Source organism: Periophthalmus magnuspinnatus, chromosome 20, assembly GCF_009829125.3.
Source record: "Periophthalmus magnuspinnatus isolate fPerMag1 chromosome 20, fPerMag1.2.pri, whole genome shotgun sequence".
In the NCBI taxonomy this organism is placed as follows: Eukaryota; Metazoa; Chordata; class Actinopteri; order Gobiiformes; family Gobiidae; genus Periophthalmus; species Periophthalmus magnuspinnatus.
Window position 1 is genome coordinate 9,790,426 of NC_047145.1, and position 20,199 is coordinate 9,810,624.

Genomic DNA, 20,199 nt, shown 5'->3' on the forward strand with positions numbered 1-20,199 from the left:
GCACAATTAAATCTAATCAGCAGTCCGTGGGTTTAAGAATGATGATGATGAAAACACTGGACTGTTGCCATGGCATTTAAGAACTTTTTTACAGAACATTCGGAACAAAATTTGCATAAAATGGCACAGCTCGTTTTCTTTCTTTAAATAAATTAAAATAAGTTTTGGTCATTAGTTAACCATAGCCTTCTCCAGCCTTTGAAACAGCACTGATCTCCATAGATATTCACCAAAACCACCGTCCTCCAACTGTTCTAATCCCCACCCCTCCCTCCCACTCTTCCTTCTCCACCCTACACTCCAAAGTGTCCCAGTGCATCATTGGCTGTTGCTGTCGAGCGCTACATTAAACACATACAAAAGCCTCATTGCGAGCTCCTTCATTAACGCCTTTGAGGAGGTTGTCAATAAGAATCAATGGACTCCCTTCAGCTCAATCAGTCTGTGCTTTTACTACACGGGCTGCATGCGGCACAAGCCACGGTGAGGATCAGACAATGGGGCAATAAGAGATTGTACAGGGACGTGAGGGCGGGAGAGATAAGGGGACATAAAAGGATGGATGGGTGGATGAATGAATAGAGTTGTAAGACAAACATGTGTTCAGGTTGGACTTGAACTAGCAAGCTCCTGGCTACTATCAGTATTTTTATTAATTAAAAAGGTCCTATATTACACAAATTGACTCTTGTGTGATTTAAGCTAACAACATTATTACATAGATCTGAAGATCTGAACATACTTAATCCCACTGCATGATGTCATCCAGTGGTAATCTAGGAAGAACCCCATACTCTGTTGTTAAAGTCCATATACCTTGACCAGAATTGACCAGATAATGGTAATTAACAGAATTGCCTAAATTTCACATACCGCATTTTCCGGAGTATAAGTCACACCAGAGTATAAATCGCACCGGAGTATAAGTCGCACTGGAGTATATGGAGTATAAGTCGCACCGGAGTATAAATCACACCAGAGTATAAGTCGCACCAGAGTATAAATCACACCAGAGTATAAGTCGCGGCGGAGTATAAGTCGCACTGCAGTATAAATCACACCGGAGTATAAGTCACACCAGAGTATAAATCGTGCCGGAGTATAAGTCGCACTGGAGTAGAAGTTGCACTGGAGTATTATTCGCACTGGAGTATTATTCGCACTGGAGTATAGGTCGCACCGGAGTATAAGTCGCACCGGAGTATAAGTCGCACCGGAGTATTAGTCAGACTGGAGTTTAAGTCGCACTGGAGTACAAGATGCATCAGCCAAAAAATACATAATAATGAAGAAAAAACATATACTCAGATGTGATTTATATGTGAAATATAAGTTGCACCCCTGGCCAAACTATGAAAAAAAGTATGACTTATAGTCCGGGAAATATGGTATATCTATACAAATACACCTTTTTAAATTTTAGTGTAGACATATTTATACTTCTTCCCCTTTTATTCTCTATGAGCTTAGCAAATGCATTCAAATCTGTAAACAAAATACAAAAAAATAAAATAATGGACACTTTTTGCACATGGTCCAATGGGGTACCAGCAGTGTGTATACGTGTTTGAGTCAGATGCCCTAACACTTCTGGGTCTGCGGTTCCATTGATTATTACAGACTAAAACGAGAATGTCCATTTGACTAAAATGCCAATTAAACCTCATTAACAGCACAATAAACACGAGTGAGAGGGAATCCAAAGAAACCCAGGACAGTTAAGAGGAAGCAATCGGCGGCCATGTTGTCTTCACCGCACCGCCCCGGTTCAGATCAATGGTATTAGTTCTCCTCCATTTGATTCCTATGGTTATATGTGAGAGAGATTGCATTAGAGCCTATTAAATAATGCTGCTGATTAAATGTGGTGGTTTGGAAGAGAGTGGACTCTGCTGGTAATAAAACAAAGTAGCTTTTGTAATGTGAAGTAAAGAGGGAACTATTAATTGACTATAGGTTTCGATGCCATTTCAGCGTATTGCATAAATCACCGTAAATCACTGTTAAAGGTGGACTGAGTAACTTTTATAGTGCAGGGTGGGCTACTTGCTTGGCTCCATGGAGATGTTACATTATAAGCAAACCAATTTTCTGGAATATGGCATCAAACGTGTCTATCTCCATGAAGAAAATTAAGCAGGGGGGTTATCGGGGCATGTTGGACTCCGCCAGGGCTGCCCTTTGTCACCGGTTCTGTTCATTATATTTATGGACAGAATTTCTAGGTGCAGCCAGGGGCCGGAGGGGGCCTGGTTTGGGAACCACAGGATTTCATCTCTGCTGTTTGCAGATGATGTTGTCCTGATGGCTTCTTCGAGCCAGGACCTGCAGCAGGCACTGGGGCGGTTTGCAGCCGAGTGTGAAGCGGCTGGGATGAGAATCAGCTCCTCCAAATCCGAGGCCATGGTTCTCGACCGGAAAAAGGTGGTTTGCTCTCTCCGGGTGGGTGGTGAGTCTCTGCCCCAAGTGGAGGAGTTCAAGTATCTCGGGGTCTTGTTCACGAGTGAGGGAAGGATGGAGCGGGAGATTGACAGGCGGATCGGTGCAGCGTCTGCAGTGATGCGGTCGCTGTATCGGTCCGTTGTGGTAAAGAAGGAGCTGAGCCGGAAGGCGAAGCTCTCGATTTACCGGTCAATCTACGTTCCTACCCTCACCTATGGTCATGAGCTCTGGGTAATGACCGAAAGGACAAGATCGCGGATACAAGCGGCTGAAATGGGCTTCCTCCGCAGAGTGGCCGGGCGCACCCTTAGGGATAGGGTGAGGAGCTCGGTCACACGGGAGGAGCTCGGAGTAGAGCCGCTGCTCCTACACGTTGAGAGGAACCAGCTGAGGTGGCTCGGGCATCTGCTCAGGATGCCTCCTGGACGCCTCCCTAGGGAGGTGTTCTGGGCATGTCCCACCGGGAGGAGGCCCCGGGGAAGACCCAGGACACGCTGGAGGGACTATGTCTCTCGGCTGGCCTGGGAACGCCTTGGGGTCCCACCGGAGGAGCTGGAGGACGTGTCCGGGGTGAGGGAAGTCTGGGAGTCCCTGCTTAGACTGCTGCCCCCGCGACCCGGCCCCGGATAAGCGGAAGAAGATGGATGGATGGATGGATGGTTATCGGGGCAGGTTACAGGTCAGATCTGTGGAAAGGTGGCCCCACTAATACTAAGAAGCCTGTTTTTCAATGTATTTTTGAACAATAACTGAAAAAAAAGCAAGATATAGTTTGTAGAACATATAGGCAACAGAATATCATTTCCATGGAGACCCCCCCCATTTAAATAATAAAGTACAAAAAATTAAAAAAAATAAAAAATCAAAAAAATAAAATAAATACAAATTATTATTATTATTATTATTATTATTATTATTATTATTATTATTATTATTATTATTATTATTATTATTATTAATAATAATAATAATAATAATAATAATAATAATAATAATGGTAAATCAATTCAATAGTTTATGATGGTAATAACAGACAAAGATATCATCTCCATGGAGACGTTAAAACCTGAAAAGTTACATAGTGTTCCTTTAGCTACATCCCAACTTGCTCACTCATCTTTGTAGAAAAATGCTTACGCCGCATATACAGAAATTATCTTTGTAAATCTATAAACAAGAGTGGAGTGATTTGATTGGAGATTTGACAGCAGCTTAGCGCTATTAAAATAAAGAACTTTTTTTCCATTAGAAGAAGTCGCCAATAAAATTAGACACTGCATAATCAAGTTGTATTCACCAAAACTGCTGACGTAGCCCCGCACGGAAATGACAAATGAGGCAAATTGTTAATGTTAAAATATTCCAAAGCTGTCGGAGTGTCTCTCAAATAAGTTTTTACGGTGCAAGATGAGCAGAAAAATAGAAATAAATAAGTTGTTTTAAATATATTTGCATATGACGGTGCTGTAGGAAGGAAACTGGACTGGCAGGTGTGACAGGTGGACAGGTGTAGTGAAGAATGTAGAGCCCAATCACATAAACATGATACTAAGTCAACAATTTTAAATAATGTGTAGTAACTAAAATGAAATATGCAAGTTTAAATGTGGATCTAGTTTACTTAATGAGGCAAGTAATAGTGAACGAGGATGTGACATAGTACAGTGGGTCCTATAGTGACAAAAATAATGTATATTTATGTATATAATAGTAGGAGAGGTTGTATGCTTCTCCCAGGCACTCCAGTTTTCCCTGTCAACCCAAAAAAGCACCATATGTCAGATCCTCCAGCTAAGGTACGTCTGACCAAGAGCAGCTCTTGGTCTGTCCTCCTGACAGTTTGTCCCAGCAGCATTGAAGCATGGGTCAAATGCAGAGGACAAATTTCCTACAAAGAAAACAAAGTGTACCTTAACTTTATCAGCAATATTACTCTGATTGCCGTATTGCACGTCATGAATAGTAGTACGACAAGCACATAGTAGCAGCAAATACACATGTTCTCATCCATTACTTTAATCAGTCGGTGCATTCCTAACTTTATAGAATATAAATATCAAGTGGTGGTAGTAGTGTTGAGTAGTAGTACTTGCAGTAATAGTAGTTGTAGTAGTAGTTGTTGTTATTGTAGGAGTAGTTGCAGTTGTTGTGGTTTTAGGAGTATTAGTACTAAGATGTGTGTAGCATAGTAGTAGTAGCAGTAGTAGTATAGCGGTGGTGGACGTAGTAGTTGTTACTGTAGGAGTAGTTACAGTACTAAGATGTATGTAGCGTAGTAGTATAGCACTAGTAGAAGTAAAAGTAGTAGTTGTTGTTGCTATTGTAGGAGTAGTTGCAGTTGTTGTGGTTTTAGGAGTAGTTACAGTACTAAGATGTGTGCAGCATAGTAATAGTAGTTGCAGTAGTAGTTTAAGTGATGGCTATAGTGTTGATAGTAGTAGCAGTAATAGTAGTAGTAGTAACAGCCATAGAAGAGGTAGTAGAGGTAGTAGTTGTTGTTGCAGTTGCTGTTATTCGAGTAGTTGCAGTAGTAGTTGAAGTGATGGTACCATTGACAGTATTAGTAGTATTTGTTGTACTAGTAGTAGTATTATTAGTAGAAATAATAGTCATAGTAGTGGTGGTAGTAGTGATAAGAGTAGTAACAGTAGTTGTAGCAGTAGCAGTAGGATTAGCATGCAGCAACAGCACATTTAACATTACTTTAAACAGTCACTGCTTTGCTAACCATTTAACAAACCGGGCCACAACCTCAGCTATAAACAAGTCGACTTCATCTCTAGCCTCCCCCTGACCCAGTGGCCCGCGCCGCTCACCACCGCCGGCTTTCATTTAACAAAGAAATGGCTTCAGATCTGTGCCAAGTGCCCAACCGGAGCGGACAAGAAAAAAAGAGAGAGAGATCAGAGAAGACAAGATTTCCGGCAAATTGGACAACTCGCGGCAAGCCTCTTTAATATCTCTTTCAAAGCGCACTGCAAATGGAAATGGTTGAAATTGAGTCCAAGCTCGGGTTAGTCGGGAGGGGGTGGGTCTTATATGTGCGGAGTGGGTTGGGGTGGGTAATTTGTCATGGAAGTTCAAAGGAGGCAAGCACAGTATCTAGATTATCTGGAGGGGGACGATGTGTGCCACTGCCAACCCCTCACCCCATACCCACCCCCCAACCCAACATAGGGGAATGGGAAGATGGGACGCTTAGAAGAACTGATATGGAATGAGAAATATGGAGAATGAGAGCATACTTGAAGATAATTGAAATTTCAAATACAGAAAACAATTTAAATAGAAAATGATTGTCTTCGTTTAAGTTCATGTTGTAATGAATTCACTATATAAGAAAAAAAAGGTCAAACTTGGGCTATTTTGAACATATCCTAGATTATTTCATGTTTTACTATTGAAATCAGAGTGAAAAATATGTTAGAGTTTGCAACAATGTATTGATTTTTCTATTTAGCAGCATTTAATACACAGATAAATGTTGAATGTTAAAAGGCCAAAACAGATTCTTATGAGCTTGACGCCATGTTATAATTATACCTGATCAAAAACAGACCTGGAGTTGTGTTCTGTTTCATTCACACATGTTTGAGTAACACTTTGTTAGTCAAAACGCTTTGTTCCACCTTGTGATGTCATGTAGTAGCACTTGTCAAATCAACAGCTGCCTTTTCCCTTTATTCAGTATAGATCGGCAAGTCCAGTGCAGAAATAATCCAAATGATTTTAGTGAAGGTGTGTGGAGTTTAAAAACACAGTGGAGCACTTCCTGTATTACCACATGATGACATCACAAGGTGGAACAGTGTGTTTTCTGTTTGAGCGAAGAACACAGGATAAATATACAGGATTTGTGTGTTAAACTAAACATAACTCCAGGTATGTTTTTGATGAGGAAACAACATTAAAATAGTGTAATATGGGCTCTTTAAATATGATCTTTATCTATATATCTACTGTAGAGCAATTCAACAAAATTTTCTTGAGGACCATAGCTTCTGGGCCGAAAAAGTGGGCCACTTGACATAATTTGCAGTTTACAAAATATCCTCAACAGTAGATCTGCTTCAATAATGATGTAACAATAACGGCTATATTCTTTTTTTTTTTTAGGAAAATATAAAATACAAAACGCTTGACTAAGATTGACTTGCAAAATTTCAAATGTGTTACTAAACCAGCAACAAACTAGGTCTAGACAAGTACCTAACGGGCCTGAACCAGGACTATCCCAGAATTAAACTAGAACTAGGACGAAATCAGAGCGACGTCAGAATTAAACCAGGTCTAAAGCAGAATTAGACAAGCCCTAAACCAGAGCCAAACCAGGACTAAACCAGTAAACAAGAAAAATGATATTTGGTCATATCTGGGAGGCCGGATCAGATTGCTTGAACCTGGACCTTAAGTTGAATATGATCTGTAAAATATGATAGGACTCCGTATGTCAGCACAGCAGTTTGTTTGGCGTGCTTGTTTTGTTGCTTGGCGCGGTGGAAAGGGACGGAGGTGGTGTTTGCTCCTGACCTGTCTGTGCATGTCTGTATGTTCACACGTTCACCTCTCCAATAACCCTCACAGAAAGCTCTTGGAAGGACTATAAATACTGCAACCGTGTGACCGTACTCAATACAAGTGTGTGTAAAGAGAAGGGGGGTGAGGGGGGTCCATGTCTCGTTCCTTATGAGCTGCAGTGGACAGTCTGGGATCGTGAAACAGTTGGTTGAAATCGTGATGATGTAACATTTTGAAGGACTATATGCAAATATAAGATGGATATTTATTATGATATTGTGAGAATATTGTTGTTAAGTGTCTGTTAGCGTGAGTCCGTTCCCTCTCCTGTGCGCCACCGTTGCCTTTTTGCTAGTTTAGCCTCTTTTTGTTTGGCCTGTTGAAGACGTCCTGTTTTTGTTCTTTTATTTTGTGTAGAGAGAGTTTATGGGTTGTTTTTTCATCAGGGTTGGGACAGAGGCCTTATTTGACATTGGGGGTGGGGGGGACAAGGGGTTTGTTAAGCGATTTTTACAACATCTTAAAAATTAAAATGAGCCAGAAAGTAAAAAAAAAAAATATTAAAAAATCTTTGTTTTCTGGGTCCTTATTAAATATGTTTTTGATCTGGTTTTGAGTCATAACAGTGTCCAAGTGCTGGCTCTTGATGATGATGATCACTATTGTCAATTATCAAACTTTTTTTTTTTTTTTGCATTTTATTTACTCAAAATAGTCAAATGTACTTTCTATTTAGCAGGGGCATGAATTCTATACTAAATGTTTTTTTTTTTATATATATATATATTTTTACAATGCCAAAGTAACACAGACACTAAACAATACACACAGCCACAGGGTATAACAAGCACAGCTGTCAATACTGTTCACATGAAAAATATCACATAGGTTCAAATTCATGTACCGTATTTTCTATAAGTCCCACTTGTTTCATAGTTTGTCTGGGGTTGTAACATACTCAGATGCAACTTATGTGAAATTTTTTAAATATATCATTTCATATCTTCATTATTGTCACACTGACCATCATGCGAGGCCATTCTAGTCATCTGTACCAGTATCTACTATTCTTGTACCATTGAAAAATTTAAATTTCAACATTACGGCAATTTAAAAGACAACTGCGAAAGACTGAACAAAAATGCCCCCAAAAGAAAATCATATTCTGCTGAGTTTGATCACAACCACGCAGAAAAGGAAGTGGCGCTTCATCTACCTCCGGAGTTGGTGGAGTTGTTCAGAAGCGACGCAGAGGATGAAGAATTCAATGGATTCAGTGATTTGGAGTGAGAGCGACAGTAAACTTATTTTGTTTTTATGTTTTAGTTATCTGATTAACTGTTAATATCTTATGTTAGCATACCAGACACGCGTTTGTCTATGCTTCATGTAGCTGAATAAATATAAATGTGTCACATTAGCGTGCTGTATTGCTTATTCAGCCTGTTGTTCTCTATTTTATTATTATTATTATAACTTGACTTGTGTAAAATTGATTGTGTAAAATCAATTTCCCCCCAAAAAATGCCACTTATGTTTTTTTCTTCATTATTATGAATTTTTTGGCTGGTGCAACTTATACTCCGGAGTGACTCAAAGTCCGGAAAATATATTTATTTTAACGTATTTTTATTATTTATTTTTTTAAGGGAGGTTGACTTGTTGAATCCCACACCTATAGACACAGATCTATAAGCTGCTGTGCCAATCAAAGAAACTGGAAAAGAACTGAACTGAACTTGATTATATGCACATGGTAGACCTCCGTACACAATGAAAATGTATGTTATGAAAATACGCTGCCATATGGATACTTCCTCTCTCTTTAATCTTTGTTTTTAGGCGACAGCACTGATAATATTTCCACTGAGGCCCATTGAACATACATGGACCGGAGACACTGCATATGGACACAGCGCCGTGTTCTCAAATGAGCGTGAATATTATGATGATGCAATGACACGACCTCCTGTTCACCTCAATGAACTCTGACTAAACTCTGACTAAATAAATTCTTGGTGCCTATAATAATTGGAAAGACTGAGTAATAAAAAAAAAAAAAAAAACAACTAATAAAATGCTCGATAAGCCAGCAATCAATATATAAGTAGACTAATACATAGATTTATTTATTTATTTTGTTTTATGTAATCCCAATCAATACAGACATCAACACCAGACCTGATAATTTTGTTGGAAATAGTTTTACAAAGTGTATTATCTAAACAGAAAAAATCCATACTGAACCTGATTATTTCAACAAGCACCACTATCCATTTACACCACATGAACCCAAGCCATATTCACACACAGTTCTCAAGTACAAAATCAAAAAAAATCAGTCGTGACCCCCATTCACACATGCATCAGCCCCAGAACATTGGGACACAGTTCCGTTCACACATAATCTGACTTTTAAGACTGTTATTCCCCAGTTTGAGCCATTTGCTGAGTTTGTTAATCATACTAGCCCCTATATTGGCATTATTTTAAGCATTTTACTCTTTAGAAAAGGTTAAAAATGTTATCTGTTAGCTGAAACATTACTTCACCATTCATTTACGTTAAATAGACTTTTTGGTACTGGCAACTTTCTGGCTTTATTCACACATATTCTTCATATTCCCGGGAAATTGCTGGATCAAAAAATCAGGAAAATCCATTCTGGTTTTGTTCTTACAGTACCCTTTTCTCGCAAGATGCTAGACAAATTCCCAGGACAGGCTGCACGTGTGAATGAGGCTCTAAAACCATCTAAAACACAGCAATTCCATCTAATCAACTTAGAAAAAACCCCTAGACCCAAGTCCTTCCTAAGCTGTCACACTGGTCTGCGCCTCTGTAAGCCAATCTGACACAGTTCTAAATGAGTTCCCATAGTTCCCTGGGCCCTCCGCTCTCATGCTAGTGGCCTTTTCGCGACACTGATGTATTCACAGGGGGATTTATAAGCACTGACACCTATTGCATCTGTACCGATCACGCTGACTAATTACGCATCGACGCAGCCACTTCGAAGAGAATCCATCTTCTTTATATGTCCAGACAGTTCCCGATGCTCGCGCTTCCAAAAGAGCTATACCTTATGCTGCATTTAGTGGTTGTTAGCTTTGGCAGATGGCTGTGTAATGGAAATGGGAGTGATCTAAGTTAGATAATTGCAAAAACGTGAGGGTTGTTGCTAATAGCATTTGTGTATTGCTTGGGTAAGAAACAACTGTGATTTACATAAAGGAGCAGGATTTTTTAAGGTGGACAGTCTGAAACCTTCGATTTTCCATGGAGATGTTGTTTTGGCTGGAAAGTTCCACGAAATCTCCATGGAGACAAGCAGGTGAGCCCCAACCCAAGTTATTGCATGTAATTGAACAAATGAAAGCAAAGTTAATACATACTACATTGCAGAAAATTCCAGGCAAAGCAATACGTTTTCATGACACAAGCAAGTAATGGACCCTAGGGTTGTCACGTTTTTTTATGATGTCATATTCAGTATTTTGTTTACAATGTTCCCACTTTTATCACAGAGATTACGTTCTAAAAATAACCCCCAATAGAAATCAGCGAAGTAGTCAGCTTTATTTTTTACTGTTATAACATGTTTTAAGGCTGTAAAACCCCTCACCACACATTTTATACACTTTTCTCACACAGGCATTAACATTTTCTCACATTTCTCTCTCATTTAAACACTCTCAAAGTTAAAACCTTTATAGATACCTTTGTTGGTGCAGACATTGCGCAGAAAATCGACATTGTGGGTTTTATCGGGGAGAAAACTTGCAAATATACAGCACTTCAGAGTCACACTGCGATCCAACGTTTATGTAATTTTGGCTGAACACATTCTGTACTATACAGGAGACACGATCTTACTATCAACAAATTCAGAAAAAGATGAAGAGACAAACAGGGAGCATTTATTTTGCCATTTTGAACACAATAAAAAAAATTACAAATATCCAAATGAAAGTAGAGAGTACAACGTAGCAAAATCCAGCTTTTTAACAATTCATGAACTCTAGTTTAGAAAATGCGTGAACTACTGATGGATTATGCCACTTTTTAATCTGGATATGATATAAAGTACTTTTGGTTTCAAGCAGAACACCTGAGACAGACGCTGCGCTAAAGAAATGGATCTAACATGTGCAAACTGTATGTCTAGTGTAACAATTTAATTAGATAAATAATTAGTATAGATATTTTCATAATACTGAGTCTGTATCGATACTCCCATCCCTGCCTCAAACATATGTGAATGAAACATAACACATATCATGTTTGGAGATATTTGGGTATATTATAACATGGTGAAAATCAAGAGCTTTTATTAAAACATCTGCCAGCATTTGAGGTGTTTTGCAGCAGTGGCCTTTGTTTGCATCAAATATGGTGTTTTTCCAGGTCACAAAGGCGTTTATGTATCATGGATATAATAAACGAGTTGCATCCACCTGTGTTTTGAGAGGCGGCTTGTTGACAGGGGTCAGACCTCCCATAAGCCCCGGTGAAGAGAATGTGTCCACCTGTCTGTGTAATAGTTCTCCATTCATACAGGAGCAGGGGGCATTCAGGCAGATGTCTCCCCCAAGCATGAGGCTTAGGTCGGGGACGCAGACGATCCCTGTGCCCTTTATATACTGCTGTTGGTGGATCAAAGTGGCTCAGTCCTGTAAACACTGCCACTGGCCAATAAAGCGGTAATCCAATCACCCAGAAAGGCACGTGATGGGGTGGGAGACGGGGAGGAAGGGGTCAGGGGTCAGAGGAGTATAAGCCCTGAAGATGGCACATGGGCTGGGACAACGGGGATACACAGGAATAAAATGAGGAGCAATCGGAACAGGTAATAGTATTGTATTTTTTAGTGGAAATAGTAGAAAAATAAACAAAAATGTGATTGCCAGATACATTTTTTTTCAATTTTATTTAAGTTTAAAAAAAAAATGCTAATGCTAAATTCATATAGCGCTTTTCCACCTTCAAAGCGAGTGTCATACCCAAAGACACAACATCAATATTTATCAGAGGGAGCTGGAATTGCACCGCCAACCTCTGGGCCAGTGGATCTAATTCAAATGATGTTTATGATGTAAGGAGTGGGATTTGAACTAGCAACCTTCGGATCAGAGGAGGAGCACGACTATTATAAAAGTTTACATTTAAGAAACACGTCATCAACACTCAAAAAAACAGGTGGACGATTGAAAAACTTACGTCTTACCTCTAAAATACTGTTTAAAATTGAACTGAAAACTAAATAAATCAATTTCAATATAGAAAGCCTTTTGGATGGTTATAAAAAAAGTAGGAGCAGGTAAAATATAAACTCTACAACTTGTCCTAGCACAAATGGCCGCCTTTGTGTGTCGATAAAAGCTCTGACCACTCACTTCAACACATGAAACCTGAGTGAAACGTTTTGCCAAAGAACGTAACTACAGAATTAGCAGAAATGGAACCAACAACCTTATCACCAGTGAACAAGTGACACGACATATTTCCGATCACAAATTCCACATTACGTTGCATTTCTTTCCGCTAGAATCAGGGAGGTCCCCAATCGCGTTCGCATTCCCACAGTTCATTTTTCCTATTAAACTACATAAAAAGTATGGTGACTTTAAAATCTATCGGCGCGTGTTATTTCTTATCTGATGGCGTCTGATTGAAATTCTATCAGATTATCAGCTTTCCCGGCGCGGTCCCGGTATCTCCGAGCGGCAGACGGTATTCGCGCTTCTTAAGTTGGACCCTTAGGTAATCTTTGCATCCAGTCAAAGGCGTAGCTCATCTATATTCCATGGCCCTGTGGACTTTCATTTATTTCAAAGACAGAGAGATGGTATATTTTTTTCTTTTCTTCCATTTTTTTTTTTTTTTTTTGGAGAGAGATGGACAGCCGTTGGGAGCGACCACCGCGATAGAGCGAGATTAGATCTGCATTACCTCTGGTCATTTCTGGAGGCGAGAACGCGACAAAGATAAAACAGTTCCAATCTCTTCTGTTTTCGAACGGGCGTACGCAGGGCCAATCTGCTCGCGTTTCACTGTGACCACATGACTGCGTTTGAACGTGCTGCTCCATATGTGTCTCTCATATGAAACTACGGGGAAAAAAATCTTATTAGATAGAATCACACGCTTTGAAAACATACACTGTACGACGTTGTATTTTCATAGGACGGTGGCGGAATGATGAGGAAACGATGTTATAAAACAGAAAACAGCAAAATATGGGCCCTTATTGTTTATTTTTTGTCATTAAAGGGGCTAAGGGGGACACATTTATGCTTATGTACCTAAAAAAGTAAAATTTGTTTTGCCTCAGTACTGGTATCTTATAAAAACAGCTCTTATAGTCAAAATGAGACCACATTGTACTGACTGTATCTAATTATGGAGTTTTTTGTATCCTACAAGAACAAGATCGTGCACTGTTTGCCTGCTAGTTGTTGTCAGCATTACTTTGTTCTCTGAGGGAATTACCATGAGGAAAAAATACATGTTAATGCACTTTTACGCCAGAAATACTTAAGAGTCTGGTGATGATTGTATGGACCTGTGCAGGGTTTTTTACCTGTGATGCAACAATCTTGGGAAAATTCAAACTGCTATTTTTCATAGACTCAGAGGCAAAGAACTTTTTACTGAAACCAATGTGAAAGAAGCTAAATACAACTTCAGTTATGTTTTTGACATTGATATAACATGGTTAATGAGGGAGAATTATGCAGAATAGTCTTTTTGGAGCTTTGTACCATGTTTTAACGTTGTTCCCTCATCAAAAACATGCCTGAAGAGGTTTTATGTGTCACCCGCGCATGTTTGAGTAATTTAGCAATCTCTCCGCTGAACTTAGCTGTAACATTTGTCCAATGCTTCGCCCACAAGCCTACGTCACCCATGCTCCCACACCACAACTGTCTATAAACTTACAAAAGCGTGACACAAAACAATACGCTACAGCTTTACAAAGCATGTTAATATGTTGTTTCCAGTGACTTTAGCATTTTCAAAACAATAAAAGCTAACATGGTGATCTATATAAGTTTCATGAAGTAAGAGTAAAAGTAAATGTCACATATATGGTTCTGTTTTTCAAGTTGTGGAAGAAACAATACAAAAAAAAAAGGAACATATTTAAAATTCCTCATCAAAACGAATGACAGACTGTCCCTCTGTTTCCCCCCTTCAGCCTTCAGCCCTGTCCCGGTCGAGGACAGCTGCAGGGGGACAGAGGCGGCTGATAATTCCCTGGATTTGTCCGGCTCTCGCTTGGCTGTGTTCCCCAGCGACTGATGCTCCGGCCCAGGCGCCTGTGCAGCTCAGGCCTCATGGAGAAGGGGATGGGGGGGCAGAAAGGGGGGGCCGGTGAGAAACCCGATACCCCGAATCAGAGTCTATTTACGGGCATGTGTCAGAGGAAGTAGGCCTCATGTTGACAGGACAGTGGTGACAAAGCACAGTGGTCAGAATGAGATGATCAGTGACTCTTTGTACGTAGAGTTTTATGAATAAAATTGATAAAGACGAGCTATGCTTTTCATGCACTTTTCGATTAAATAAAATTGTGTGAATGAAACAAAACACAAAGGATCCTTAAAAACACTTGAAATTAATGAAATGTAGATTTAGATTATTTAGATTTAGATTATTTTTTTTTTATAGAGTTAGCAAGTATATTAAAGGGCTTGTACATGACCTATCCTACTTCAGTATTATCCAGTCAGATTTACTGGATGAGAGCCATGTAGAAGCAACTACCTGTAACTGTCCAAGTTTCTCTGTCATGGTTCAAAATTTGAGTTGTGTGGAGTTACTTCTGAAACATGTTTTTCAATCATGGTCCTCAAACTTAAAGGTGGACTGTGCAACTTTCCTGGTAGTGTGCGTGACATGCTTGTTTCCACGGTGATGTTATTGATTTGCCTTGAATATCTCACAGTATAGTATTAAACTTTGACCTCCATGAAGACAAGCAGGTGAAAGTGACTAAAAGAAGTTTCAATTAGTTGGTCCTGTTTTTTTTTTTATGTATTTTTATTTATTTTTTTTTTTTTTATATATATTTTAATTATTATTATTATTTTATTTTATTATTTTTTGTTTACTTTGTGTGTTGTTTGATTTGGTTTTGTTTCTAATATTATGCTGTTTGTTTTAGCACAAGGGTGGGGGGAAACAGGAAAAAAATTAAAATAAAAAATACTGTCTAAAATTATAAGTGTAAATTATTTTTGTGAAACCTCTATGACACAATCAAGTAATACAAAAATAAATATTCCATTGTGCAGCTTTACATAGGGGGTATTATACAAAATGTCACTTTTTTAATTAATTAGCTTTCTACCATGTTATAACGTGATTCCCTCATCAAAAACATGCCTGAAGAGGTTTTCAATGTCACCCATGCATGTTTGAGTAATCTAGTGATCTCTCCCGGGCCCTATTCAAACCCTCCTTAAGTTTAGCTGTAAGATTCTGCCTCTGCTCCCACACGATAATTCTCCATAAATATACAAAAGCGTGATACAAAACTGTACACAGCTACTTGACAAAGCTGATGTGATGTGCAGTAGTTTCATTGACGCGGATTCTGTTGTGATAGCGCTCTGAAGGGGGGGTAACTTAGCACGGGGGAGAAAAAGGAGTGCAATACGCCCTCTTTAAAATACCACAACCTCTCTATAGTTCACAATTTGTTCTCCTACTGTATGTTATTCTTTGCTTCCTTTGTTTTGGGGTTGGCCGGGCTACAGGTGCACGTGTAAAACTCTGCAGCAGCTGTCCCCACACGGAGACATGATGCTGTCTGTGGCTCATTTAAGCGTAAACACTTTTAGGCTTTTGGCCCCATAGAACAGAAACTGGAACCGATCAAAGACAATGGCAGTGGTGCAGTGTGGAGTTTTACTGTGGTCAGGGGGAAACAGGTGTGACCTCATTCACAAAAGAAGTGCGCACAAGAGTTAAAAGGCACAAAATACTGTAAGCTAGCTGTTTGGGCTTTGGTTAAGTTTAATTATGCGTGTTTAAAGGGTCCGTATTATGCTATTTTCTGATCTATGTTATGTTGTTTCCTCGTCAGAAACATCCCTGGAGTTTTGTTTCACTCACACCCTGTATATTTAGGCTGAAACTGAAAACACTCTGTTCCACGTTGTGATGTCATGTGGTGATACAGGAAGTGTTTTTAAACTCCATTCACCTTCAGTGCAATCATTTGGATAATTTCACCCCTGGAATTGCCAATCGCTACTGAGCTAAAGGTAAAAGTTTAACTTGAAAACTACCTCCCTTGTGTTTTTATCATCACATACATTTTCACTAGAATAATTTTAATAATGTTAGCCCTGGAATTGGTTAACTGTGAAGCTATAGCTATAGTTTGAGCCTAGTTGCGGCAGAAGATACTGGAGACTTCCTGTAGCAATCTCACGTGAACAAAAGTAAAGATAAAACAGTAGTAAAGCAGTTCAAGTTGGTCCTGTTTTTTTTTTTTATATATATATTATTATTATTATTATATTTCTGCATATATATTTTAATGTTTTGGTTTTTTTAGGTTTTTTTTTTAAATACTTTTTCTGTTTTTTGATTTGGTTATATTTGTTTACAATACTATGCTGTTTGTTTTAACACAAGGTGGGGGTGGTCTTCAAGTTAAAATGGCTGTTAACTTGAAAACTACCACTTGATGACATCACAAGGTGGAACAGAGCAGTTTGAACTTTTGGGTGATGTAGACAGACTAATAATAAAGGAGTACTCCAACATCCATCCATCCATTTTCTTCCGTTTATCCCGGGCCAGGTCGCGGGGGCAGCAGTCTACGCTGTGACTCCCGGGCTTCTCCCATCCCAGACACTTCCCCCCAGCCAGGAGACCATTTAGAGATATTTTACTCGAACCTGTACGAATGCAACAAAACACAACTCCGGGTATGTTTTTGCTACGTTCTAACATGGCTTAAAAAGCTCAGAAGACTCAAATTTGCATAATACTGTATAGGCCCTTCAGTGTAACAAGTTCATGCATTCGCTTATTCCAAAGTTTAAGTGAATTTTCTGCAGCAGTAAGACTTATGTTATAAATTATGAAATACCAATGCAATACTACTTCAGAAAAGCCACACGAATCTCCTTTCAAATATTGCATTTTAGACTTTTCCAAAGGTCTAAGCTCTGGGTTAGCATGGCTCCGGGCACTGCTGTGGAGGACCGAGTTTGATGGACAGCAGACAGGAGTAAATACAAGAGTAGAGACTGGACACTCAGCACAGAGAGAGAAGCATCAATTATTCAGAAGAAGAAGAAGATGATGTGGACCTTCTGAAGCAGGAGAGCATGGAGAGAAGGTCACCGCTGCTGTCAGTCTGAAGAACCAACCAGGCTTCTGAAAGTCCGTCTGCTACTGAAACATGGACGGGCTTTGATGTAGAAGTGAAGTGATGTCTCGTTTTATTCGAAAGAAATCATATATGCAGTTTTAAAGGAGAATGAAGGAATTTTTTCAACAGTTTTGTAGTGTGTGTGAGTGCTAAAAGGTCTTATGTGCAATTGTTACGACCCAGCTCTGCCAGGGTTAGGGAAGTAACAAAAAACAAAATGGTAAAATGGTGTAAATAAAGTTGGAATTTAATGAACAGTTCTGTAAAACTCAAATAAAAGTGGTATAAAAATATTCACGCAAATGTATATCCAAAAAACTTAAACTAAGAGACCAAAAATGGCAAGTTTATTGTCTCAAAAAACAAAAAAGAACAAAACTAGTCATGGACCATTAAAAACTACGACTATCCTAAAATAAACACAAGTCGCAAAAACCTACAAACAGAACCAAGTAACGAAACAACAAGAAACACAAAAACAGAACGAAACTAGTGTCTCAAATGCACAAAGTTAGACAAACAAGTGTCTCACGGCTAAATGAGACCTCAGCAAAATGACGAACGATGAAAGAGGAACAGCAATGAACACCAGCAGAGGGCGCATGGAGTCTAGACCTCACATTGTTTACTGCGAAGTGGAAAAAAAAAAAAAAAAAAAACGATGTGAAAAAAATGATGAAATACCAGGGTTTTATGTCTTAAAACTGACAGCAGCTTCATATCAAAAGAACTATAATTCTGTCAATGTAACTGATTATACTTTGTTTTATGGTTTAATTAAATTTAATCTGAAACATTAATGATCTCAAATCTATGACTGACGTTCAACTCATTTGACCTCACTGCTTCCTGGGTTTATTCTGGCAAAGAGAAGTGTGACTGACAGCTCGCCAAGGCAAAGAAAAAGGCCTAAACTTTGAAGTAAAAGCCAGTAATCCCAACCCATTGATTCAAACGCTACTGCACGCGCTCAGAAAGAGAAATGAGCGAGGAGAGACAGATCAGGCAGGCGCTAATAATAAAGCTAATATATGCACCGAAACATGCTAACATATGCAAGCAGTGGGCACCCGTAGAGAGGCGCTGCATTCCAATCATGAAAGCCAATCAGAGGTAACAAGCAGGCCAAGGCGTTTTGAGATTAAAAGTAAGATGTTTTTGTTTTATGGAAGAAAAATCTTAACTTGTGTTTTAGTTTTTTGACATTTCTTGTGTTGTTTGGCCTTGTGGTAAGTTCCATTATCCATGCTTATTTCTACTGCATTATTTTAATAAGCTATCCAAAATGGTTACTGCCCCAATGTGGTTCCTGGTATTCCTAGTGGTACTCAAACACATTTTAGGAAACGACAACACCAACAGATTAAAGTACACTTAATTCTACACCGCATTTGACCCATCCTTCAATGCTCCTGGGGTAAGCTGTCAGAAGCAGTGGGACCCATCTCCAGATCTTGAGCTAGTCTTGGTCAGGACTACTTTACCTGGAGGATTTGACTTATTTTGCATGATTTTATTGATTGGAGAAACTAGAGTGCCCATAGTAAACCCACCTAAACACAGAAAGATCCTGTTGAACTGGGAATCACACCTCAAACCTTTTCGCTGTACGGTCTCTCAGTCACTGTGCCGCTACAAAACAGTGACAAAAATATACCGATCTGAGAGGTGCAAAAACTCAAAACCTATGAGGGCTTAAAAAGTTTAAAAGTTGTTCAAACTTGTGGGATAGCACTTGAGACATTCTCCAGACTTTGACCTGAGAATACTTTTGCTGCACTCTCACACCACAAATTTCAACATAAGTGCAGGTTAGGGCTGTGAAATGTGGAGCTGATGGCTGTATTTTGCATTAAGTGACCTCAGAACGCGTGCCCAGAAAGTAAGGAAGTCTGGAAAGGCCAGTAACTTCTGTGCACTTTTGGAGTTAAGGAGCTGTTTAGATGAAATGACGTTGGGATAAAAATGAACAGTTGACAGTTAATTTAAACATGAATGGATTTTTTGCCCATTAACTTGGAGGTTGATGGTTCAATCCCTGGTCTGATCAATGCACCCCGTCTGCTGAATACTGGCGTGCTGTTAGCATGTTAGTTGTTATTAACATTACTGCACTGGTCTTGCTTTGGCCTCTGAAAGTTGTGAAAAGTGCTTATAAACTCATTGTGGTGAATAATTAGGATGTTAGGAATGTGTTAGGAAAGTGAGCAATGGCTTTTAAAATGTTTTTCACATTTGAATCAGCCCTGTGCCTGATTTTTTACCGTCTTAGGTCATGGTTCAGAGTTATTCCTCACTTATCTTATAGTAGTAATACACATCCTAATTATTCACTGCTATGAATTTTAATGCACTTTTCACAACTCTCAGAGACCAGTGTAAAGTTTTGTGTAACATATTCTGATTATCAGGCAGTAAAACGCTTTATAATTAGATGCAGACAGTACACAGCTGACTTGTTTTAACCTATATATATATATATATATATATATATATATATATATATATATATATATAAGGCACTCAAAGAGGTTTACATCAAGGAACCACTCACCCATTCACAGACATGTTCATACAACAGTGTACGCAGATGCTGGGGGTAAGAAGGGCTAAATATCTTGCCCAAGGACACAATGACAACTTTCATATGCGGAGATGGAATCGCACTGCCAACCTGTGGACCGCTCAACAAATGATGTTTACGTCGAGAGCGGGATTCAAACTGACAACCCTGAGATCAGTGGACAAACGTTCTGCCAATTGAGCTACTGCTAAAAATCAGGTACAATGTCTTTTTATAACTTTCTATTGAACTGTGTTACAGCCATACATATTGTAACTAT

At 39.2% G+C, this 20,199-nt stretch overlaps 1 protein-coding gene across 1 annotated transcript in view; it reads right to left on the bottom strand.

The window, feature by feature from the left end:
- The window catches only part of LOC117388682 (partitioning defective 3 homolog), a 513,479-nt gene that overhangs the window by 30,711 nt on the left and 462,569 nt on the right, over positions 1-20,199 (bottom strand). The gene's annotated exons all lie outside the window — the stretch shown is intronic.